This window comes from Pleurodeles waltl, chromosome 8 (assembly GCF_031143425.1).
Source record: "Pleurodeles waltl isolate 20211129_DDA chromosome 8, aPleWal1.hap1.20221129, whole genome shotgun sequence".
NCBI classification, from domain to species: domain Eukaryota; kingdom Metazoa; phylum Chordata; class Amphibia; order Caudata; family Salamandridae; genus Pleurodeles; species Pleurodeles waltl.
The window spans coordinates 1,467,156,953-1,467,182,820 of NC_090447.1; the positions used below are offsets into that span (position 1 = coordinate 1,467,156,953).

The 25,868-nt window shown below is 44.6% G+C and overlaps 1 protein-coding gene across 6 annotated transcripts in view; it reads right to left on the reverse strand.

Moving 5' to 3' along the window:
- LSAMP (limbic system associated membrane protein) overlaps positions 1–25,868 on the reverse strand; it is an 879,557-nt gene that overhangs the window by 643,619 nt on the left and 210,070 nt on the right. The window lies entirely within an intron of this gene.

Genomic DNA, 25,868 nt, shown 5'->3' on the forward strand with positions numbered 1-25,868 from the left:
AAGTTCTTGACTGCATTAAAGAGGAGTGAGATGTATTCAGAACTGCTCACCCTTGGTATTTGGCAGGCTGACATTTCAAAGCGACAGCAGCAGCATTCTGAGCAGCACCTTGGGCACCAGATCGTATTATTTTACAAATAAAGCACTGACTTTGCGTAGGGTGTGCATATGAACTTTTGTGCACGGGACCGCGTGGCTGTACGTATCTGTGTTTCACACGCTCCCAAGTATCCGGGATAGAGTGCCTGTGGGCGCACGTGCCCTTGCGTCTGTATCCATTTCTCTCTGCGGCGCGTGCAGGTATGGGCGCGAGGGTAGCTTTGGAAGCATGCGCCTGCGCGGCTGTGCGCACCCGCGTGCGCGCACGCAAGCCGCGCTGCCATGAATAATGGAGACCGAAAGCTCAGTGAACAAATCTTTTAAAGCGGGAAGGATTAAGAGCCCAGAAGCTCGAGGCTGCCGGGGTCGGCGCAGGTTCACTAAGCGGGTTGGAGTAAATCCCTCCTCTTTCCGCGCACAACTGACAGATGTTTTCCATCTCCCACCTGCATTTTTTTTATTTGTTTGTCAAGTGCCTTGGAATAAATTCTCAGTTCTGTCCGTACACAGTTGACGCGAGCTTGCCGTTCCTAGCTCTATTTTTTGTGTGTTTGTGTCAAGAAGGATTGCACTGCACTAACAGCATCCAAAGAGTACACAGGAGAGGGGGAGAGCGCATTAGCGGCTGCCCGAATCACACATCATGTCAGGGGCTGAGCCAGTGACAAAGCATAGATTACCTTCAAGAAACCGCAACGGCTAATTCAACTTGTCCCCTTATCACAGAGATTGCAATGTCCCAGACTGCACAAGGGGAATTTTTGAGTAGTTCGGCCTCAAAGTTCATCTTTCAACAGTGAAAAGAATACTGGGGCCTTTGGAAGAGGACATATTGTTTTCCGAAATACAAAAATGTCTTCCTTAACATTAATAATTGCGCAACTGCTAGATCTCGCAATAAAAAACGGTCTTCCATTTTGTGGACTGCATTCAACCCCTAAAAGAGGAAGTGGTATCAGAAGAACACAGGAAGTGTATGTTGAAAAGCCATTACAGCGTCAAAACACGCAAAGTAAAACCATAGAGTATCTTAATTTTCAACAGTCGGGCTGCCCACTAAATTTGTTATATTAGTCTTCAATTTGTACCCGGAGTTACTGCCACATGCAAGCAGTGAAAAGTCCCTGATTTCCATTAGGGCTTTGCCTTAAGTGAGATGGTGGTGCTGGGACCACTGGTGCTGACAGCTGATTCTGTTTATTGATACAACAGTAAATCTGGATTTCGATTTTTAATTCTGGATTACTATTTACTCTACCTGCAACATCAGTATAATTGACCGCTCCCTGCAAAAGTACTCTTGGAATCGTAATTTGTTGCAATAATATGACATCACATCTGGGTATTTCATTGCAATTAATGCATGTGTAAAGGCATTCGTAACTAGAGACCAGTTTTACTCTCACGACCAACCCAAATTATTTGAAGACCAAATTCCACAGTTTGAGAATGGCAAAATCGAATTTTCTAATGTTTCCTATCTGTGCCAAGCTAATGGTATGGGAAATTGCCATCCTTTTTCTCTTGCAATTTTGTAATTTTTTTAAACTGTTCTCTATTTGTGAGCTTTACTAAGATTGTGAAGTTGCCATACTGCCTGGCACGCCATTTATATGTCATGTTGTAGGATCATCCATGCATATGTAATTTAGTATGGCAGCCTTGTTTACCTGTTTTTAAAGAACCCTAAAGTGACACATTCTAGTCATCTGGTCCCTTCCAAGATGGCTTCTCCATCATCCCATTTTTTATGTCATAAATAGAAGTCCCATTCCTACTACCTACTTCCCACTATCTTCCGTTGGTTGATGTCATATGCGTGCTACTGTTGCTGCTTGGTCCCATAGGTCAATTCCTGCTTCATTTTTATAGTTTTTACTTGCTTTTCAAATTGTTTCTAAGCTTATACAAAATGTAGTTTACTCTGGCATTATTTTGCATCATTTCCGGCATTTCACATTATGATTCTTACCCGATAGGCCCAAAATTGTGCCATGTTGCATAATTGTGATTTCAGCTGGGTAAAATCGTATTGTGGGAGCACTGGAACAATATGAAGGATCCAAATGCAAGCCAATGTTGTTTGCATCATGTAGGATTTTGTGCTACTTTTTAGCACAAAATGCTTCTAACATCTAAAATCGACACAAAGACGCATCTCATGCTAAAAGAACAGCTCAAAATGCCGGATCAGAATGTCACATAATTTCACATCATTTTCAAAGACATTTGCATAATTTCTACAAAAACGCAATTTACACAAATTTTAATCTGGGTTACTTGTTTCATATAAACCACAAGTTACGTTATCATGAAATGACACTAATCCTTCCTCTTCAGATCCAGATCATGCTACTTTAAGAATCATCAAATAAATAAGTTAAATAAAAATACATGGGTCAATGAGTTGACTGAAGTTCAAGTAGATCACATCTAGCAATCTTCATTGGCTTCATGTTTGTTTCTCGGCCAAGAAGACCTGTTAGATTTGCCAGCTTACTAATGCTGGCGTAGATAAAAGCTGTCATCTGGCCTTTGGTGCCGGTGATACCACACCTTGAAAGTTGAGTCCGTGAAGACGGTGACACAGGGGGCCTCTTTTGTGGCATAGTGCTCAGTGTGTATGCCTGAGAGACTTAGATGCAGCAGGCACTCTGACGCCAAAATCCCAACAAGCCATCGTATGCTTCGGACTGTTTCGCCTCAGGCTCCCCAGTCCACATAACTAGTAGCATGCTCTCATTTGCATCTAAATGACTTCGAAGCTCCATGGAGATTCCGGCCTATTTCAATTGTGATCCCTCAATACGCTCCATCTTCTACAAATTTACCTTAATTTCTCTCTTTTCTACTTGTTTCCTTTTTTGTGTTTTAGCTATTCCAACAATCAAAAACTATTTGGATCCACGCGCTCTATTTCCTTCACAAACACTCCAATCACTTCCTTCTTTCAGACGCCCATAGCATCTCCACTTTCTTATACATAAACAATCATGTTATTCCTTCTTTCGTCTCTTCATCTTTTTCTCTTGGGGGTTTTCTTCCATTTTGTTTGTTTTGCAAGTCGTCTGTTCATAACATCCTCAGAGTATCGCAATGTCATTGCATCTCTCCCTCATATCTTCGGAGTCAGCTCTCCCTCACTCGTCCAGTCTCTCCTTGCTGTCTGCTTAACACGCTAAAGCTCTCATTAGGAGTTAAATGGAATTTTATGCATAGATTCCCAGGTGTCGGATTACCAGTTCCTGACTGGTATCTGTATATGGAATTCTGTTCATTATGAGGTAGGCCTCTCAGAATGGGGAATAACTGCGTGGACACTGAAATACTGTGCAGAATGTTCACACAGGTCTGTAGCGCTTGCACGGGTGCCTGAATAGTAAATATAGTGAACCCTAGATGATGCTCCTGAGTCAAGTAGCTTCATGCAGGACCTACAAATGGACATCCTGTGGGTTTATTATCAGAAAGTAACTCATTGGGTATACTATCAGCAAAGTACCCAATGGGTGGACTAATAAAAAGTTACCTAACTGGTGAACTTAGAGATATCCACCCAGTGGATGTACTAACAGAATGTAATACTACATTGTCCAAGGAAGTCGCCGGACAATGGCTTTCTTAGAGAGATTATATGGCCCTTCCTCATTTAAATCCTAACATTGCTACTGGCAGGTCTATGAGGTGACCCAGCTGTCTCAAAATATTCCAAGTTTCAGTTTCTCTCAATGTCAACAGAACAGCCTAGCGGAGTCAAAAAGACTCACCGCCCTCTGGTTTGCCATCTTTGGCTGCAGTGGGCTTGAATGGGCTTCCCAGAGAGTCTGATGCTTAGACTGCCGCTGCAGCGGCGTTAATATTGATGCATGGCTTACAAGGGTCTTAACTAGCAAAATTTGCCAAGATGCTAATTTTAATTCATGCATTCATTTTGGGCTCTTATTATTATAAATGCCTCACTTCAGAGCGATTAAGTGACTAGCAACGCCGCTCACTGAAATCAAGTTGTTTCCATCCAAGAGACACCAAGCTGTGAATACAATTTTACTTTATCAAAAATGGGGCTTAAACCGCTGCCAAAGCCCACGTTTTGTACTGTAGTTAAAATGCCACATTTTACAAGACTACTTAAGGTGCTTTGAGGGAAGGGTGAAGTTTAATACTTTAAAAAGGGGGGCTTGAATGAATGGAAGCAATAAATGAGGGAATTAGCTAAACAGAAGAAGTGAGGACAGATATTTCAAGGAGGAGTGACTGTAAGAAAAAGGTGGCAAGGAGGAAGACAAAATAAGAAAAAAAAGAAGATGGAAGGAAGGCGTAGGTGCTATCTGCCCCAGGGTCATGAAAGCGACTTTCAGCCAGTCAAGTATACCTCATTCAATGACAATCAGCATGCTGGGACTTGTAGGAAATAGGAAAGCTAAAGCTACATTCTCAGCCTGCTTACTGTTGGATTACAACCCGCGACTATCTAAACATCACCCTCATGACATGGGGCTGATGATTAGCTGTTGGGAGAGGTGAATGTGTCCATCACATATTTATCTAGCCTCAAATCTCCATAATAATGCCCCTACATATGCTCCGACATTTAAATTACTCTTATATCATATTCAATGCTTCTAACAAATCCTAACCCATACAGACCACTGCCATTACATCTACAAACCAGATACCTATAAATCCAACATATTGGCTATTTTATATGTGAGACTCCACATTTCTTCACTACAGCCTCTTCGTCACAGCCCAGCATCCCTATATCTCCATTACAAACCACACACAATATACCTTGAATAAATTATTTCTCTTAAATGGACACTCTACAAGTATTCAATACAATGTGTCTCTTACAGATCAAACGCAGATGTAATCTTTTAACTTACAGCCCAGACTTGCTGTGTCTCCATCACAAATTGGACACTATAAGGATGCTGTACATTAAGTCCATGTACATCAGGCTCTACATACCTTTAATGCATTGTCTCTTAAATGCCAGGCTCCACATACCTTCAGCATACGTGCCCTTTACAGACCAGACTCCCCACATGCCCATTCCATCTTCTCACTTCAAGACCAGACCTGCTATGTCTCCATTACAAACAGGACACCATATATCTCTAATGCTTTATATGCCAGAATATACATACAGTCAATGCATTACCTCCTTTACAGATTAGACTGTCAGTGTCTTTATTATGCTACACAATGTACAGCTGCTCCACATCATGAATCTTACAAACATACGACATATATTTAATACATCATCTCCATAATAGTGCAGGCTTTGCATCCTCTACATGACGTCGATACTTCCTATGTCTCCTTTACAGAATAGACACTATATCGATGTCTAATTTTTATACAATGTGTATAGTGGTTTGACGTCTCCAATGATGAAGGCTATATACAAAACCTGAAATAAATATGCCTCTGATACATTGTGTCTCTTACATGTCAGTTCTTCACATACTTTCTATACATCAGCTCCATTACCAGTCCAACTCTGAGCACCCTCAGCATATTATCTCCATCAATGTCCAGAAACCACTTTATCTCCGTTATATTCTCACCCTGCAGGCCAGGTACATCTTGTGGATTGCAGGCAATACTCATTTTGATCCTGTGCAACCTGCTTCTTTCAGACAAGCCTCATGTCCGATCATGACCTCTGCAAACCCATCTCCATATACCTCCAACAGACCCCATACCTCACATGTCAGACTTCAAAGGTCTCCAATAGAGAGACCTAGTTTGCATTGCATTAGTGTGTCCCTTGCAGACCAGCCTCCATGCACCTCTGATACGTCATGTTCTTTGGCAGCCTAAAATTCTGTAAACCTCCAATATATCCTACCCTTTAGATGCCAGACTCCCTGTCGCGTCAATACTCTTTACCTGTCCCGGCCAGACTCTCTGCTCCTTCCGTTCTTCAGCCCTTTACATGCAGACTCCCTGATTCTTCAATACTGTCTATCCCTTAGAGGCCAGATTCCTTTACATAATGCCCTTTTCAGGCCAGACTCTCTTTTTCTCCAGTAAACCATGTTCCTGGCAGGCCTGGTTGCTTCTGTCTCCGTACACCTCCTCCCTCACTGTGGCTTCCTGTTCCATCAATATATTGTTATTTTTTACTGGTCAGACACTCTACTTTGTCCCTACATTCCACCCCTTACAGGTCACCCTCCCTACTTCAATACACCCTGAGCCTCGCAGGCCACACTTCCTGTTTCTTCAGTGCACCTTGTCCCTAAGTTACCAGGCTCATGTTCTTCCAATACAATCGGTCCCTTGCAGCTTGGGTTCCTTTTCTCAAATACAATCTGTGTTTTTGAAGCCAGGCCATCCCATCTGCAATATATCTTCTTGAATCAAGGTTAGACTTGTGATGCCCCAAATTATCAGCCGTACTTAGCAGTCCGTCAGTGCTTCCTGCCCTCCAGAGGCAGCGCTCCCTCCACGCACCCAGGGCCAGCCCTTTCAGCTGTAATACACAAGCTTTACCTATAAGAAATGCAAGGGACCAGTTTATGTCCTCAGAGACAGTGAAAAGGGCATGCTTTTATTGTACTAACCAAGGCCATGTAGCTCTCCTTGTTTTGACATATTTTGTCTACAAGAGAGTACTAGACTCAATTGTTCCTTTAACTGTGAAAGAGATACTGTGTATTACAACAGATCAAAATAGCACTGGATTTGCTTGTGGTGTGTGTGTGTGTGTGTGAGTGCACATGAGTGTGCATGGCGTGTGATGGGTCCTACTTGTGCATTTTTTACTGTTGCACCACACACTAGGACCTGCCCTACTCACGACTCATATCCAAACTCCAGTAATATTACAAAAAAACGAACTGTGTTAAACATCTGGAAAACAGCAAGTAACATGGTAGGTTTTATTGGAACTAGATCAAGCATAATAAACTCTTGTGACTCATAAAAATTCCTGTGTTTATCCAACTGAACTAGGCAAGGTTCAATTATTCATTCACGCCTCATTCAGCACAGTCTCGGCCTCACGTCCACCTTTCCTAGCCCATAACACCTCTCTGCCACCTCACTTCTTCAGAGACAATCAAAAGATATCAGGTCCAATTAACGACAATTTAGGAGACGCTTTCACAGCTCATTACCTCCCAGCAGCCACACGGTGGTGGCAGCGAGCAGGCAAAGGTGGGGCGTATGTAAAGGCCGCCCCTCCGACCCGTAGCTAAGATGTCTGTGTCCAGCCCAAAGGCCTAGAAGCCACACTTTGACCTCCCCGTCCATCAGGCAATAGCGCTATGTGCAGAGATGCTGGAATCTTTGCTGCTTTGATGCAGCATTTGATTTTCTTGCTAACCCACACCCCAAGCCGTACCCCCTCCTCCATGCTGTCTTTCCGTTTCGTTTAACTGAAGGCAATTCATCTCATTTTAATTAATTTTTACTCGCTGCCTTATCACCCGCAAGTATAAAAGCAAAAGTTGTCTTTTTTAATTACAAAGCTAACGGCATTAATTACCAGTACAGGGAACGCATGAGCGCACAGGCGCTGGGAAGGAAGGCGGAGCAAGTGGGGTGGCGGGGGGGGGTGTAAGCGAAGGTAGCAAAGGCACAGGGGAGATAGATGGAAAACCTACCTTCGGAAGGCAGATATTGGCATTAATATTCATATTTGTAGGATTTGTTGATATGTAAATATTGGACTCGGTGATAGGGATGAGTGAATTTTGTAGATGAAAGGAAAAACAGGAAAAATCTCCACTTTTGCGACTTTTTGAAAAACATCCGCTCTCTCAGCGTCTTTAGGTCTTGTATACTCTGAAAGAGCCACATAAGTCATGACTCATAACTATGGAATTACTTCTGTCAAAATATGCACATGCAATTAAATACTTGTGGAGTGTTCTGATTAGAATAGTTGCACTTCTTCGATGTAATTTGCCAAACATCAAAGGTCCTCATAAGACTTCTCCTGGGACCACTCCAGCTCATCCCAGGTGAATGAAGGTACACTATGTGACTCTCCACAAAGAGATAGACCTAACATTTGTGTGTTTGCGTGTGCACACGCATGTGTGCTTTCATTGCAAGAAATAGTAGAGAAACTCATAGTTCACAGGGACCTATAAATCATGAATATTTGGATGTGGCTGTTCCACATATCCCTATGAGTTTCATCATCACAATGACAGCCCCAAAACACTCTGGACAGCTTTACCACTGCCCACTGTTTAACACTCTTTGATTCATGATAGGTATGCAAAACACGAGCATTCTAGTTGTAATCAGTGTCCATTGTTAGCAGCCGCCTGTAAAGCACAGCTTCAACAATCTCTTCCTTCGACTCAGAAAGTGTGTTCTAGCTATACTAGAGGGTATTCATTTCTTTGTAGTATATTACATGTTTAATTTGGTACTGTTAGTATAACCACCAACATTTTTTCAAACAGGAACATGTTTATTGAAAACACCATTTGAAATTGTAGACTATATTGATAGGGTGTCTATAATAACAAATGATTAATTATGTTGTTCAAAAAGTGGGATTTTACTCAAACCATGTTTTGTTGAATTATGAAACGCGTTCCGATTGTAGCATGTGCCTTGATGACAGTAAGAATGTTCAAGTTTTGTTAACTTTTCATGAAGGAGATGACGAATAAATAAAGAGCAATTGTGATGCTAAGCAGAGCGGTTTGTTGCTTTTATTATCTCATTGCATTGTCAAAATCAGAGGCTGATTAACTGGTGGCAAGTAAATCAGACTGAAATTAGGCCTAACGTAATCAAATCCATAATTTCAGAAGTTATGCAATTTCCTCAAATTATGCAAAGTAATTCATTGCTTTGATCTCATCATCATGAAATTCACATTTTTAAACATTTCTTTTTTCAGGTCTCATAGGCGAACTACTGTAAGGTGGCTTGCATGGAGGTAAAGGGAGCTGAGGATTGTGGGTATGCAGTGTGGGACCACAAGTCACTTTTGGTGTGCCTATAATCCACATGCTTTGTAATGAGGCTTTTTGCTGTATAGTACAGGCTACTGAAGGTTTTCAGTGCTGCAGATTTTAGCAGTTTTTTCCCTACTCAATTGTACTGAGGTTATTGACTTCAGAAGGATTAAAGGTTAAGCTAACCATGCAAGGATACGAACCTGAGATGAAATGGTTTTACAAATCGTATTTAAGTGCTACGCTATCGTGCAGCACAATACTTCTCCACCCAGGCAGATGTTGTGGTACACGCATCTCCCCCAACCTGCCAAGATGCCTGCACCACACGAGGGCTTCACTGCCTGATCAGAAAAAGCAGACCCTTTGATGCCTCTCACCGGTTGTGGCCACCTTAGCCTCCTGGGATGGGGAGGCAATATAGATCTCTGTGTAGAGGTGGCACTTTATGTCTTCTGGGTGGGGAATTTAAGTCTACTGCATAGGGCAGCTGCCATTAGGCCTTACAAATGGGGTAGCCACGTTAGAATCTGGGACTAGGTCGATTCTTTGGTAGTTACGTTTTGAAGGTACTTTAGGGCTCTCAGCTAGGGTGTGTATTGTAGAACTCCTGGATATGCATGGATGATGCATGTGTATTTATGCCGCTGGAGTGAGATGTACACTTTAAATCCTACCCCCAGCATATGAACTCTTAGGCCTCCAAGATATATGAAAACTTAGGCCTCACGATGTGGTGTGTAGTTAGATGTGCGGTACACTGGTGTCGGCTGAAGCCTCTGGTTTGGAGAGTGTACGATAGACTTCAGGGACGGTGTGGCACTTGCAGGCGGTGGGCACTTTAAAATCTGGGAATGAGGCTGGCACTTTAAGTACTAGGATTGCTGAACAGCTCAGTCTCTGTGGTTGTGTACTGTAGGCACAGTGGGGTGGAAAATTATAAGGGATGGTCTGTGTACTGTAGGCTAAGAAGGTGCATAACTGTGGGATGGGCTGTGCACTATAGGCATGGTAGGTGGATAACCATGTGGGTTGTGTTGTGTGCTCTAGGAATAGTGGTGTGGATAACTAAGTGGGATGGGCTATGTACGTAGGCACAGTCGATGGATAACTGTGTGGCATGGGCTGTGTAGTTTAGACTCAATAGGGTGCATCGCTATGTGGGGTGGGCTGTGTAGTGTTGGCACAGGGTGTGGATAGCTATGTGAAATGGGCTGTGTACTGTAGGTATAGTAGGCAGATAAAATGTGGTCTGGGCTGTGCACTTTAAGCACAGTGGGTGGATAACTATGTGGGATGGACTGTGCAATTTAGCATCAGGGGGAGGATGACTATGAGGGTTGGGGCGTGGGATGCAGTATGCCCTTTCAATCTTTGGGATGGCTCTAGTGTGGGAAAGGCACATTAGTCTTCCAGGAGAGGTGGACACTTAGGCCTCTGAGCTGACTCTGTACTAGAGTTGTTTGCTATGAGGCATGCACTTTGCTCCTCTGAGAAGGGGTGACCACTGGTGGTGGGTGGAGTGTGCATTTCATGCCTCAGGGCCACATGTATAAGGAGGGAACTTTAGAGCCCCTGGATGAGGTCGTGCTGCCTTCTTCTCTCGTGAATAAGCAGCACCATTGTTTTAGCAGCATCCAACCATTGGAATTTTGAACTCTGAATTTTACCTTGCATGGTTTCAAGGGATGACCTTGACAAAGGGTCTGCAGGCCATTCAATGTACACCTGGGTGTCATCAGCACCAGACTACATACACCTGCGTGGCCCCCAAAAAGAATGACAAGTGGACACAAACAAACTTTAACAAATAGGGGCAAAACCAATATGTCTCACCTATGATTCAAAGACAGGAGCATTATATGTCATAAATAAGAGACACAAGCTCTTTAGCCATCTCCCTCCACTGCGCCCAGCATCCAGCATCCAGCCTACTTTCTGCACATTCTTGACAGCAAACTGAAGTCAAGTATGTGCCAACAACAGAAGCAGATTTCTCACGGCTTACTCTCCTTCCTCGAGTCTCACAGCACTGACCACCATCTCCCTCAGGTATGATTCACTGCCTATTTTGATGTCAGAGGATCCCACTAAGAAATGGACGAGTCTGTAAAAAAATATTTTTTGATGAAAACTCTCAAATTGTACTTCTGAAGCATCTGGGCAGGGCAGGGGTGTCACTCTACTCCCTACTTAGATGCTGTTTAAAGAGAAGTAGCACATAACCTCCCACCTGCACTAAGGGTGAGAAATTCTTCAAGCTAGAAATAGCCCCTCACTTGATCTAGCATTAAACACATATGGTACACACAAATAAATATAAGTGCTTGAGGGATTCAGTCATTGACACTTCCATGACAAAGTTGAGTCTCAACAACCCTACCAGCGGCTTGACCGAATATGTGACAGAACACCTAGGTCCTAAACAACTATAGCCTAAACCACTACTGCTAAACAACTAAAAAGTCTCTACCACTAGGCACTGAACAACTACTGTCTAAACAACAATTGTGCCTGAATAACAATTACCCGAACAACTAATATATACAGATATATATTTTAAACAACTAATCAACCATAAAAACCAAAAAGAAAACCTTACCTTAAAATTAGTTGTTCAGGCAATTGTTATTCAGACACAATTGTTGTTTAGACAGTAGTTGTTCAGTACTTAGTTGTAGAGCCTTTTTAGTTGTTTAGCAGTAGTGGTTCAGGCAAGTAGTGGTTTAGACCTAGTTGTTCAGGATGTTTCCCGGCTTGACCACATCTACCCAAAGGGTACGCTACAAGTCCATCTCAACCAACATATTGACTGATAGCAACATTGTGTCCTGAACGGGCCACAAGACAGCGTTATCACGCGCTGTCCGTACACTCCCCGCATCGGTGTACGCCTCACTAAACGTACAGCGACTCAAAGAATCAAGATTGGGCCCATCAGGACCCCATTTTTATCATAACATGTAACTACGGATACACCACATGACTAATATCCACGAATACGGCAAGCCGCATAGTGTAAAGACAGGAGTACTAGCCAGAATCTAAGGCAAGACTGATCATTAATAGTGGAGCCAATGTTATACTCTAGGGGCTATAACAGCCCTAGTGGAACTAGTCTTCATCCAAGCCTGAATCTATGAGCCTTGAAAAAGTCCGCTAGGACGAAACACGTGTTGGCTGTTTTCTGATCTTGGATTAAACACTTTTTGCAACTCTACTCATCTTGGACTGTATACTTACTATAGAGACTTTGAGTGCCCTGGTCCCTGTTTCTTTTGTAACTTGTGTCCTGAATATCGTTGACTAAAATATTGCCCATTCGGACTTAATAATTGAAAATCTATATGAAATAGAATAATATTTTTGTGAACAATATTTATGACACAAACGTTCTGTTGGAGGATATTTTTACTGACCATGGATGCAACCTTGAATGCACATACACTAGCATGCACACACGTACATACTCAAACACTCTTCACCTACATCTATGTCCATATGTTATTCTCTAATGTTGACAACATTATTAGAACTTACTATGCTAACAAAGTGTATTTGACTTTCAATACCTGTAGCTATGTACATCCTGCGAAGAGGTATAACACATAGAAAGCTTCCTGCCTGTGATGCCATGCCAGCATCTTGACAGATCCCTCTCATATATACCAGTGGCTGCGGAACCCCACCGGCAGCTGGACAGCACCATCTGTCACAAGACATGTGCAACACTCACGTAAAGGTAGCTGCTTAGATTCTGTGGAGAAGCACAGCACATAAGGAGCCCTTTGATTGAACTGAGATCCTGGCACCGCATCGGGAGGTGGACAGCTATCTCCATCAGTGTTTAGGCAAAAATCACACTTAAATGTAGCTCGTAAGGCTATCAGATGGGCTTTCCACACTGAGCCTTCTTAAAGAATTAGTGCTAAAGAACCCTTTGAGACATTGGATATGTTGTTTTGTTATGTTTTGCTGTGTTGTGTTGCATTGTGTTGCATTGCTTGCTTCTTAAGCCATTAATGCAGCCCTGAAGCTGCATAGATAAATGTAGCTGCTTTGGATACTTTTAATACACAGGGGTAGCTTTTTTACAGAAGTGAAATCTAGGAACCTAAGCAGAAGATGGACAGCTGCCTGTATCACCACACTGACAGAGACCACACATACATACACTGCTGCACACACATGGAAGTAGCTATCTCATTAGAAAGCTGGTTCACCACATAGTAACCTGATTTGTGACCAAAATAACCCACGTGTAGCTCCCTTGGCCCATAGATTAAGGTTAAAGAGTAGCATCAGGATACTTTATATCAGTGGTTACCAACCTTTGACTTCTGTGGACCCCCACATTATCAGTACTAGAACTCGGGGATCCCCACTGAACCATTATTGGAATCTGGGGAGCCCCCCCAGTGAGTAATTACTAAACTGGGGACCTAATCTGTTAATACTATTACATTTTCTAAGCAGTCATGGACCCCCTGAGGAGGCTTCATGGACCCCCAGGGCTATCCGGATCACAGGTTGGGAACCACTGCCTTATGTTGCATGGTGGGACGTCCTCACTTCTGCATGCAACAAAGTACACACAAATACAAAGAATGCAATGGATAATGTTCACAATGTAATACCCACATATTACCTAAAAGATCTCAGTTGAAGTTGGTGTGTGAAAAGCATACCCCGCCATAAGTGGAACAGCTAAAATTACAGCGCAAAAATGGGGTGAGCCACCATAAAAGCGCTTGCCCAGGTTACTGTTGTTCCAGCCCAGCAGCCAACTCAGGAAGTACATCCAACTGGGGAATAATGGTAATTTTAAGTTATGTTATGCAGATTTGTAGAGGGCACTATCACCAGGGATGGTATCATGGAGCTGAACAGGTGTGAGTCTAGCCTCACCTAGGGCCTCTTGGGACTTCTCAAAAGCCAGGGCTTCAGCTTCTTGTGGACTTCAAGATGCAAGGAGGAGACTCTTATGCATAGCAGCAGGTTATTCCACACTTTTGGAGGGATTTAGAAGGCTCGGCTGTCGGATCCGGATTTCCGTATGCCTAGTATGTGTGACACAGGAAGTACTTCACAATTTAGCTGGTCATCGGTGTAAGAGTGGTAAGCGTTTAAAGCCTGCTACTATCACCTCAGCCTCTTTTCTCGTCATTTCTCTCAGCTCAAAGATGAATTTTTTGCACCTGACACCCAAGGAGTCATTGCCGCTTTGCCTTTCAGGACCCTATGATTCTCACGGTTCCTTAGTAATTTACTCCACCAAAGCACATGTTTTAACCAAGGATTTATGAGATGTATTCGGGCTGCCTGGGTGCAGGACATGATGCCATGAAATGCAAGGCCTAACTTTACCATCCAATGCGCGCATTCAAGCGAAGGACAAGAATGGCATCCGTGCAAGCTCGAAGACAAACAGCTGGCATTTCAGTGCCAGCCCCAGGGCAGTCAAGCAATGATCCATTTTACTTTACCTGTTTCGGATCTGAGTCACATCTGCAGAAGCAGAGGCATAGGTCGTGGAGACCCCACTTTTCTGCATCTCTTGAGGCACAGAATGCGAAGTCTTCAGGAAGGTTATCCACTCAACAGGACTTGCAAATTTTTGAAAATCTGCCCTGCGGCTGCATCCGCTTATCACCTGTGAAATGCAAGGTGGGCAGAGTGAACCTTTATTACATGGAGTGGGAACATTTTGCTGGATTTGTGTGGATTTTTTGCTCGTTCAATGTGCAAATGCAGAAGAAGAGAAACAATCCAACAAATTCAAGAAGTGAGTAAACACAAATATGCCAAATTAAGACTTGGGGACAAATTAGCATAGTTGGCTTTTGTCTCGGTACAGTTTATTCGACCCTGCTTTCAGATCTTATTTTGTACCCTTCTGGAGTACTACAAACATGATGGGGTCAGAGATAGTGTGATAGGTCTCTCTGAGAGTACAGACAAGGGTGCTATGAGCAGTTATTTGAAGGCAGAGTAGTAATGCTGTTTCCATCCCTTGCCTTGCATGCCTCCTCACCAAAGGTGCTTGCTTAATTTGAAAGCCCAGTTTTCAGGAGCTGATGGTGCAGCCTGAAGTCCTGTGCAGCACCTAATGGAGGGTGGGGAACGGTGAGACAAAAAGCCTTTGTCCTGAACGCTGAGACCCTGAAGAGGATCTTTAAAGAACTACCTCCAGGAGTTCTTGCCCATTGGCACCATTAAAGATAATAATACAGAACATTGTAGTTACATGCATGTAAGACACACAGTTGCACCAGCCTAGAGTAAGTGCAAATAATTTCAATCAATCAATCAATCAAAAAAATGTATAGAGCGCGATACTCACCCGTGAGGGTCTCCAGGTGCTAGTGGGGGCCGGGGGGGTTGCCAAGGGGGGGTTACTGTTCGAACAGCCATGTCTTGAGTTTTTTTCTAAAGAGTAGGAGGTCTTTGGATTTGCAAGTTAATTGCACATGCGGGGTGCACAAGGGCTTTGCCCACAATTTAAATTGAGGATGCGCAACCACTGGGCAACTCACGTTCACAGGGGCAAATAGAGAAATTGCACAGCTGCAATTATGTTCTCTAAATTGATACAGTGTCCTATTAGCATGTTTCCAAATTGCTGAAGCACAAACCAGGCCTCTGAGGCCCCAGATCCAGGGTCAGGCTGGGACAGAAAATAGGCCTGAGCATCAAAATAAAAGTCACGCCACTAGGAAATCAAATAGCCAAAAAAGTGGCCTACGTTTGCTAATGAGGGCAGTTTTGAACTTGTGAACACAAGATGTATAGGTGTTGTACACAAGACTGTATACACTTGTGCTTGCTGCAGGCACTGTTTGCGGTAACATCAGGGAAATCAGCATTAAAAACCACCAGAACATAAAACAGGCCCTCAAACAGCCAAAACACTGGCCCACACACAGATCTGTCAGACCAGCCCTTCAGGCACTCTCTGATTGTCCAGTAGGTCAGTCCAGCCCTTTACGGGTCCTAAGCCCAGCTGCCGACGTGTGGTTGCACCCATCACTTCTGGCCAGACTACTCGCGACATTATGCATTGCTGCTGATCGGCCCTGCCGACCAACTTACATTACACTCTGAGAAATTGCTGGAGTCAGCCCCTTCCGAGGCTAATACGAATTTCCGCAGCTAAAGCAGCGATGAGAATAGCGCTAGATGGATGGGGTGGAAGAGCAAGGGTTGATACATGTACGTCGGTGCTCCCGGCAATTGAATTAAGCGCTCGCCTACAGCACAACTTCACAATGTGATGGATTCGGGAGAACTCTGAGAAAAAAAACCCTTTACAAATGGATTGTGCAACGGTATGAAAATGATTTGAAAAAATGTTTTCGGTTTAATAATTTGCCCTTGGTGTGATGCATTGAGCAGGAGATATTAGCTTCTGGAGGAAGGAGAAGCTAATGCTTAAGGGAAATGCAGGGAGCTGTGTGCTTACTCCACAACTCAATCAGCAGTCACAGTTCATCCTTCTGTATCACGGGTGCGCGTGCACTCCAACACGCCGCACGTCCAGGCAGTCCTCCACATTGGAGGACACGGTAGCGGACTGATTTAATTGCAGTCTAAGTTTAATTAAAAATTACACGATCATGGTGCACCAGGTGAGTGGCCATGTGAGAGATTAAATATATGTGCACCCCAACAGGCTACAGGTTCAAACCAAGCAAGGCCGACTCAGCTTTGCGACTTAGAGATATCAATAAAATGAGTACTATTGAGTTGGGTAATAATAACAGTAATGGACTGATTTAGAGGAGGGCAGTAATTGATTTTTCTATCAAACAACAGGGAAGTCCCATCCACCCTTCTGTTTCCTTGTTATGAAGGCAGTCTTCCCGATGGCCAAGAATGCATTGACTCCAATACTGAGAATTCCACCCTATTAAGGATGGCTCGTCAGGCATCATTTTCAGCATCAACAATTAGTCAAATGCCTATCATGTAAATCATGGCAGCCTGCCATCGAACCTCCATGTAAATTTCCCTATCTTACTGGAAAAAAAATCCTGGGTGCTGATGTGGTATTGCAGACTTGAATAAGTACATTTTGTGGGTGCTTGTGAGCAAAGGTAATGTACCTAAACTTTGGGGGGCCATTTTCAGTATCCTCATATGCTAGTGATGCCATAGAGACTTGTTGGAATTGCTGCCCACTCGGCTCCTGAACTGCATACTACTAGGGAAATTATCCACTGACAATGGCGGCCATTTTGTATTCTAGCAGAACTTCTGCTGTTCCTTCTGTAAGTGAGGCCTATGAGACAATTGTTTCTGGTCCTACGTACCATTTAGAAATATCAGTGTGATCATAGCCTCTTGTGGGTTTTTTTGTCTTGATAAATAGCCAATCAGCCCACCACTGAGGGCCATTTCCACACGTATAGTTTGTAGGAACATTTCTTAGCCTTTGATTAGAAGGTCCAGTCTTAAACCATCACCACACCTTTTTAAGAAGTACGGCTTTGTCATGCATGGTGTCATCATTTCAAGCCTTTGTCTTAGGAGGTTCATATACAGAAGGGATTAAGGAGAGTGGGTAAAGAGTAAGAAAGAATTCATACCATACATGCCACAGGCACAGCCCTTAACCAGTCGCGGCTGCTACCAGGAAGAGGTGGTGGAGCGGGGGGCAGTGCGCAGAGCAGGGGGCGCCTGGGGGAGGCAATTAAATAAAAAAAATAAAAAACTTACCTGCCCCTCCGTGATGTGCCACTTCACTCCAGCTTCCTCGTCTTCTCTCCCCATCCAATCATGCCACATATTTCATGCTGTTGCACAGCATGAAAGAAGTGACGCGATTGGCCTAAGCGGGCAGAAATGCAGCTCAGGGGGAAAGTGAAGCATTGCGCTTGGTCTCCATCATGCAGTTAAATACACCCGGGTGGAGAGTTTCTAAATGCACATGTCAGTTTGGCCGGTCTCAGATGGTTGATGAAACTGACATGCGCACTTAGAAGCGCACATACCACTCCTCCTTCACTTGACATGGAGGAGGATGGCCCGCCCAGCCCTACGAAGGCCGAAAAATAAAGGGATAATAGAATACTATTTTTCTGCTTTTCTTCAGGGGGGCAATGCTCTTCCGCTAGAGCAGAGTGGCTGCCCCTGCCCTTTTACCCTGTTATCCCCTTCCCTGCGCGTGTACTAGGATTTCTTTCTCAGGCATTCAAGGGGGGTGGGGTACACAGCATGAGAGGTGGCTGCTCATACAAGCATGGCCTATATGGATAGACTCTCGCCTACTTTGTACCTCACAGGCCAACATATACTCTCATTGATCTTTCAAATGAGACTAGAACCTGGGCGAGGCCAGTCAGTCTCTAAGCAGCCTCTGTCTGAGTTGTACCCAGACAAGTAAATATTGATGAACACTCTGAGAATCCAAGTTCCCCCTTTACCATAATATAAAGAACAGTTAAAGCCAGTCCAGGGGTTTTAAGGCTTTAATTGTACCCTAGAGAGATCCACTGTAGCTGTGTTAACCAGTCTGGGAGTCGGGCATATTCTGTTTTAATGAGTTTTCATCAACTTTAAATAGCCAGCACTCCCCATCCTCCCCTTCCCTTGATCACATTGAGATGACGGTCATGTTCTGCAGGACCTCCCGCTGCACGCACTCAGCCTGAGAGCGGGGAGGAAGGGAATTTCATTAGGAGAAGGTTTTTGCGTGAATTAATAATGCACCAGGCCCTCCTCGGCCCTGTTGGCTCCTTCCTTCACTAAGCCTTTGCTCATCACTGCTTTCTTGTCTGCGCCGACCGCTGCACGCATAGTATTCTACCTGGCCAGTTGCAAACACAAAGGGGCGTGATCCACAAATGGCCGCTTCACCTGGACTCATGCAGGGTCTTTGCAAGCTTCAGCAATGGACCATTTTATTGCTTCAATTTGGTTCCTTCTCACACAGATCTAAAGGATTTGAATTGATCACAACAGAGAAAATTTCTGCTCTCGTGCTGCTGCAAAAGCATTTCTATGCAGAGATCTTGCTATGCCTGTAGATTTTCGCAGTCTCTGTCACACCTGGCCTGATGTTGAAATATACATAATATTATGGGGGGGATGTTAGGACTAGATTGTCTAAGGTAGGTTTTGGGGTTCTTAGCTCGTCACTACCTCAGACATGACTGACACACAATATTTGGGAATCCCAGAGGGATCCTTGGATGCAGGCGATAAAACCTTCCAGCACAATCCATGCGTCTTGTGACGTTTTGCTTAACCCCCGAAGCTAACAAGTTATCTTTGATAGTTTCACATTTGAATTTCCCTGAGCTCTCATGGGATCTCTCCAGGCTTGTGGAAATGCCTCCCCCTGCTTCTTATGCAAATTTCTGTTTTTTTATATTTTCATGTTGTCCACTGTTTCCAATGGATAGTCACGATAATTCTCGTATGAGCTCGGTGTGTAAGAGACAATGGCCTTCTCTCTTTAAATCAGATCGCCATAAGTCTACACGGGTTTCCCTCTGCATTAAATCCACTTGAACATGTTAGGAAAGAATCCTAATGTGTGAAACTTCCAACCATCCGTTTATAAACAATAGATGAATGCGGGGCCCTCGAGCACATTACAGCATCCTTCTCGACTGAAACACATAGTTCCACTAGATCCTGTAAATTGTTCCTATTCCACTGTGTAGGTTTCTTTACCCGGCAGCGAGCGGCGCCCTCTACCGGTGAAAGCGCCACACTGCGAGTCGAGCTTTGCCGCCCAGTGAGTGCCCCGTGGAAAATAGAGTGAAAGCTGAAAGGGTGGCATTTATTACCAACGCACTGGCTCCGACTTCCGAGTACTTTCAATTAGGGCTGTAAATATTTAATGCCGCTGATGGCGGCGCTGGATGTGTTAGTGTCAAAACAAATTGGCGGTCTGGCATTTTACTTACGAGTTATTCTGCGTCGGAGTTATTCTCCCAGCCCGTGCAATGAAAGTCTGCTCGGTCCTGCGGTTTGTAATGCGTTTTAGGCCTCACAAGAGCAGTAGGCTGTTAAAACATTCCTGGCTGCTGTAGGGTACGCCTAGCATCAGTGGTGTATTTTGCATGTCGGTGGATTTATTAGTCTGGGTCCAAGACCCTCCCCCTGGAGTCAGGAATCCTACCCCAGGCCCAGACTAAAGTATATGTCTATCTACCTGTGTTTTAAGAAAAACCTTTAGTAGACAATACTAGGGCACACTCAATTACTGGAGTGACCTCATCTCTAGTGATGGGCTCAAACATGGCGCGCCAGTCAAGTAGACCCTACTGGGTATATTGGTTTCAGTAGGGGCATTAGCATTGACCTTTCTGCATCACTACCTCTCTTACACCCTGCTTTGAAGCACTACAACCTTGTCTCTACGCCTACCCCGTGCTTTAAATGGAAATACCGAAGTGCAGGAACGCTCCATTTAGAGTACCTGTTTGCTTCTGAGAAGTGCCAGTACCCATCCATTGTAATGTATTGCATGTATTGCAACAGTGCTGAGAAGTGCAGGTACTCAGTACCGGACAGCACCTGCCCATTTAAAGCACTGCACCTACCACAGCACTGGTTCTACAGCATCGACGGATGCTGTTAAGCGAATGCACCAAAAATGTATATCCATGGATGTTATTTAGGGTTTTCCAAGGGTCGCAGCTGCGACCCCTGCCTTGCCCTTTGTTACCCACGGTACTTCATTTGCGACCCCTGGCCTCCGAGATAGCAAAGTCAGTGCCAAAAAGACTGAGGCAGCCTGCTCTTATGGTCATAGGCGCTCCATCCTTGTTTTCTGCCCAAGTTTTATTATACTAAAGGCGAATAATAGTTTATTGTTCACAAATAGTTTAATATAAATGGAGCATAAAGAACTGGAACGAGATCTCCAGTTGCAGATGATGTAAGAACATTTTTTTTTAATGTATGTTGTGTGTGTGCTTGTGGATGTGAGTGAGTTTGTATGTAACAAAGTGTGTGTTTGTGAACATGTGTCTCTATGTATGAGCACGTGTGACTGAGGGGATTTAAGTCAGTGACAGAGAGTGAGAGTCAGTGACAGATAGTGAGTGAAGGTGATTGAGAGTTAGTATGAGCGAGTCAGTGAGTAAGGGTGAGTGCAAAATACTGAATAAGAGTGAATGAGTGCAAGTAAGTGAGAATGAATGATAGACGGTGAGTGAGTGTAAGTGAACATGGGTAAGAATTTAGTGTCTACTACTGGCCTGGCATACTGGCATTAATGTTTGGCTTTACAGATGGGTAGGAAAATACTGCTGCTGGCAAATTGGAGGCAATTGCTAGCATTACAGGCACCTGTGACAAACTACTGGCACTGCCATGCTGGAAATAACTTTTGGCATAACGGTCACCCTCAAGTAAAATAATGATAGTGGCATACCAGAATTAATTCTTGAAATATGGGGCACCTATGGAAAAATACTGGCACTGGCATTCTTGAGGAAAATGTTGGCATTGGGACACCTGTGGAGCTAACTTATTGGAGATACTTCTTGACATAAGAGAGGAAACCTGTAGCATTTGGGAGGGGCCACCAGGATAAAATATCGGCCCTGATTACTAGAGGTAACTTTGATGGGAAATGGCCTTAACAAAGGGGGCTGAGCCACGTGTGCTGTTTCAATGCAAGCGTAACAACACTTGCCTGAACCACGACTCTCTCAGAACTCTGTGTTCACCACGCATATGACTAAATCACGCATCTGCGTGGTTAAGCCAGAGAGCGGTCTAGCTGTGCGGCTGGGTGGAGAGAGGAACAGGAAGGATCATGAGAGGTAAGTGGAGCTGTGGCTGGGTTTGGGGGGTAGCTTTAAGGGGTGGTTTTTGGGCTCAGGGCGGTTGGGGGGGTCAAGGTCATTTTTTTGACAGGAGGTAGGGTTTTAGGATACAGGGGAGTAGTTTTAAGGAATGGGGCCAGGTTTTAGGGCTCAGGGTGGTGGGGGAAAGTCCAATGTTCAGTGGCGGGGGTCAGTTTTAGGGCTGAGTGCGGGGGGCTGGGGTCGGGGAAGTTTTTAGCAGGGTGCCAGAGAGTAGAGAGAGGAACAGGAAGGCTCAGGAGAGGTAAGTGGGGTTGGGTTTGGGGGCTATCTTTTGGGGGTTGGGGTTGGTTTTAGGGCTCAGGAGGAGGGGGTCAAGGTAGTGTTTTTGACAGGAGACGGGTTTTTAGGGATCAGGGTAGGGGGGTTGGGTTCGTTTTAAGGACTGGTGTCGGGGTAAAGGGGTCAGGGGAGCTGGGGAAGGGGTAGTTTTCAGGGGTGGGTGTCAGTTTTAGGGCTGAGGGCAGGAGGGCTGGGGTCGGGGTAGTTTTTAGAAGGAGGCAGGGTTTTAGGCCTAAGGGTGGGATCATTTTAAGGGCAGGGCTGGTCAGTTGTAGCTGCTCAGGGCAGGGTGAGGGGCAGTTTTACAGGCTGAGGCGGGGTCGATTGCAGGGCTGGGGTATCAGGTGTTAGGGACAGGGTGGGGGAGCTGCATTGTGCAATTTACCACTCACAATCCTTTTCCAATCATGCTTTTACAACAAAATTCATTCTGAACATATGCACGGTAAAGACACAATCGTGGTTCTGACCGCGTTGTTAAGGCATGGGTGGTTCAGGCATGCATGGTTGTATCATACAACCAACTTTGACGTAAGATATACTAATGGAATTTGTTGCAAAATTCTGACACTGGCATATTGTTTGCATAAGGGGGCATCCATGGCATATGAGAGGACTCCATTATAAAATGTTGGCCCTGGCATAATAGAGGTAATCTTTGACATGTAGGGGCACCCATAGCACATGCTGAAAACAATGGTGGCTTCTCATTAGTGTCAAGTTTGGTTACCTTGGCACACCATGAAAGGACTTGAATATTAATGAGTGTCCTTTCACTTTCAGAGTTTATGGCTTTTTAAGGAAAATTATGTGAGACTTGTGCTTTTAAATACACTATTTGATCCCATTTAACTCAACACTTTCTCTGGGGGAGAACCCCCAAGAAGAGGTCTGGCTTGTAACAATTCAAGGCAAATATTACTTTTCACAACGTTCAAAAGTCACATCAACAGCCCAGTGTAGTTTGTTTCCAAAATGGACATTGTCTGTGTTGTGTTATAGTAATCATGCAGTTACGGTATTTTAGCTATGACAATTATTGTAATGTCTTCAGGTCATGTTATATCAATTCCTGGAGATATTCAGGGTCAACGGCCAAATTATGTCACTTCCTGTGATTACATTAAGGTGTGATGTCACTTCCCCTATCCCTGGCATTTTGGTGAATCTACGTCCATGTGAATATCACTGCTCCACCCTACCATTAAATAATTCCCTTCAATGTACTAGCATCTTCATGACACCAGACCTCTTTGTGCCACGACTGACGCTCCAACGCAGTGTCCGGGGACACACCCACAAGAGCTTTCCTCTATACCTAGCATAACATTACGCATCTATGACACCAATTACCTCATATGTACCATGCCTCAACCATACCACTGCATCCTTGCCTCCGCAACACCCTACAGAGACACAAGTATGTTGTGTACACACCACATTAATAGTTTGCCTGCTACTGCACTGTATGTATAGATTTGATATTTGTATAGAGTGTACCTAGCCAAAAAGTATCAGGGTGCTGTGAGGCTCAGAAGCAAAGATAATAGTCAACGAGTGGATGGAGAAATAAATGGCTTTCTTGATGATGAAGGGGACTGTGTTGTGGTGTAGTGTTCTTTAAAGAGGTGTGCCTTCAACTCCTTCGAGAATAACAGCAGCGTAGGGAGGGCCTGATGGACACAGGGATTTTGTTCAACAGCCAGCGTTCCTAGATGGGAAAGGCCTGTGGTCTTTTTTACACTTCTTTGTCTCCAGTCTGATGATGTCTCAGCTGGGTGTGGTGGAAGCCTCTGGAGGGGGTGATCATGTCGGCCAGATTTGTGGGGGAGGGGGAGCTTTTAGTGTGGTGGCTTTGGAAGTGATGCAGATGGTTTTGAAGATGGTGCAGGCCGGCAAGGTGAGCCAATGGAGTTGAATTAGGATGGGGTGATGGGCCGATGGGCTTGATTTAGCATTTGATGGATGGGCACACCGTCACAAATGTGTCGGCCATCCCATCCTCCTCATTGCAAGTGCACTAATGTACATATAATAAGGCGGATGGGACGTCCATCACATTTGTGACAGTATCCATCTGCCAAACTCTTAATCATGGCCTATATTTCTTCAGGCCCTGGATGCATTACACTACATTACAATTTCCATTGCAACTCTTCCCTGCTATCGCAGTTGTTGGACACATCTCTATGATGCACATCAACATCCCACATCAAGTGCACAAACCCAACGTACCACCAACTTTGCTACATTGCAAATTCACACTGAAATTGAAGCAGTATCCACACCACAGTTCTATACAGTGTGTATGTATGCAACACAACACCACTGCCACCACCACATCACACTGATACACAACTAATTGCACTGTGGCAAGTGCCAGCATCACCACACGCTAGTTGTGTATCATCACCTCCAGTACTCTGCTACACACTTCATCACTGCACAACACCTCCAAGTGTACTGCACAAGACCTAGAGCTGCTCTAGAATAGATGAGAACACTCCCTTCCCAGCTTCTAGGAGCTGTGCAGAGGTTTCCCTTTAGTGAAATGTTTTATGACACACTCGCAGGAGGGCACGGGGCACTCTGACTTTCAGGTGTCGTACAGAGATCTGTCTTTTTCAAAGCACCTCCCTTGCCAAAAGCAGTCTGACAGCGCGGGTGCGACACGCCACTTTGCGAATTGGAAAGTACCTGACATTTTTGAGGAGGAGACGGAGGAGCAGGGGAAGGCGCAGAAATAGCTTTAATAGCTGAAAACATTTTCCGTGACCTTTTTAATATTCCTTTCATGATGCCGCCGTATTTGACTTTGGGCCAGGAGGAGGTGATTTGCTCCTTGGCGTACGGACGTCTAGGCGCCTAGGCGCTGTCCCCACCTGGAGGGAGGGAGTCGCCGCAAAGATACACTCTGTCTCCAGCAGCGGGGTGTGGAAAGCAGCGGCGCTTGAAAGGGGGTACAAGTGACTCCCCTGTCTTTATTCTAGTGGAATGATAGAAATCTAGCCAGGCCGGTGGGGCAGGCTCAGTTGTGTTAGTCAGATGCACTGTGCTTCTAGCTTTTCGGCACCATGGCTCTCAATCTGACTCTCCCCTGCCTTCCTTTCAATTGAGAACAAGCGTTTGCAATGCAATGGGTCTCACATTTGCTCAAGTTAGAGCTATTAGTGTAAACTCCTAACCGGACTTTTAAAAAAACGAGCACAATTGCACTATGTAAAACCCAGCGCGATTGCGCTGAAATTGAAAACCAAACAAACGAGAGCAATTGCGCTATGTAAAACCCAGCATGATCGCACTGCGTGGAAAATAAAAATATAAAGTACTGCAGAAGCCAGGCTGAAAACATGGAGCCTTGTATGTTTTCAGTAGTTGGCCGGTGCGCTCAAGGAGGGCTAAAAACCTGGAACTTCCTCCCCGTCAACCTACTTCTGACCCAGGACCTCCTGACCTTCAGGAAGCGTCTCAAAACGTGGCTGTTCGAGCAGTAGCACTAATTCCCCTCCCCCCTAGCGCCTTGAGACCCTATCGGGTGAGTAGCACGCTTAACAAATTATTGATTGATTAAAACACCGGAAAAGGCTTGACGTATGCATGCCTTTCACTAATGAAATCAAGCAGATTTTAAAAGGCAAGCCCACAAACCAATGAAAGTGACAGGTGTGACATGGGCGTGGTTAAAAGCCCAATGAGAGACTACGACAGGGACAGAGCGCTTGTG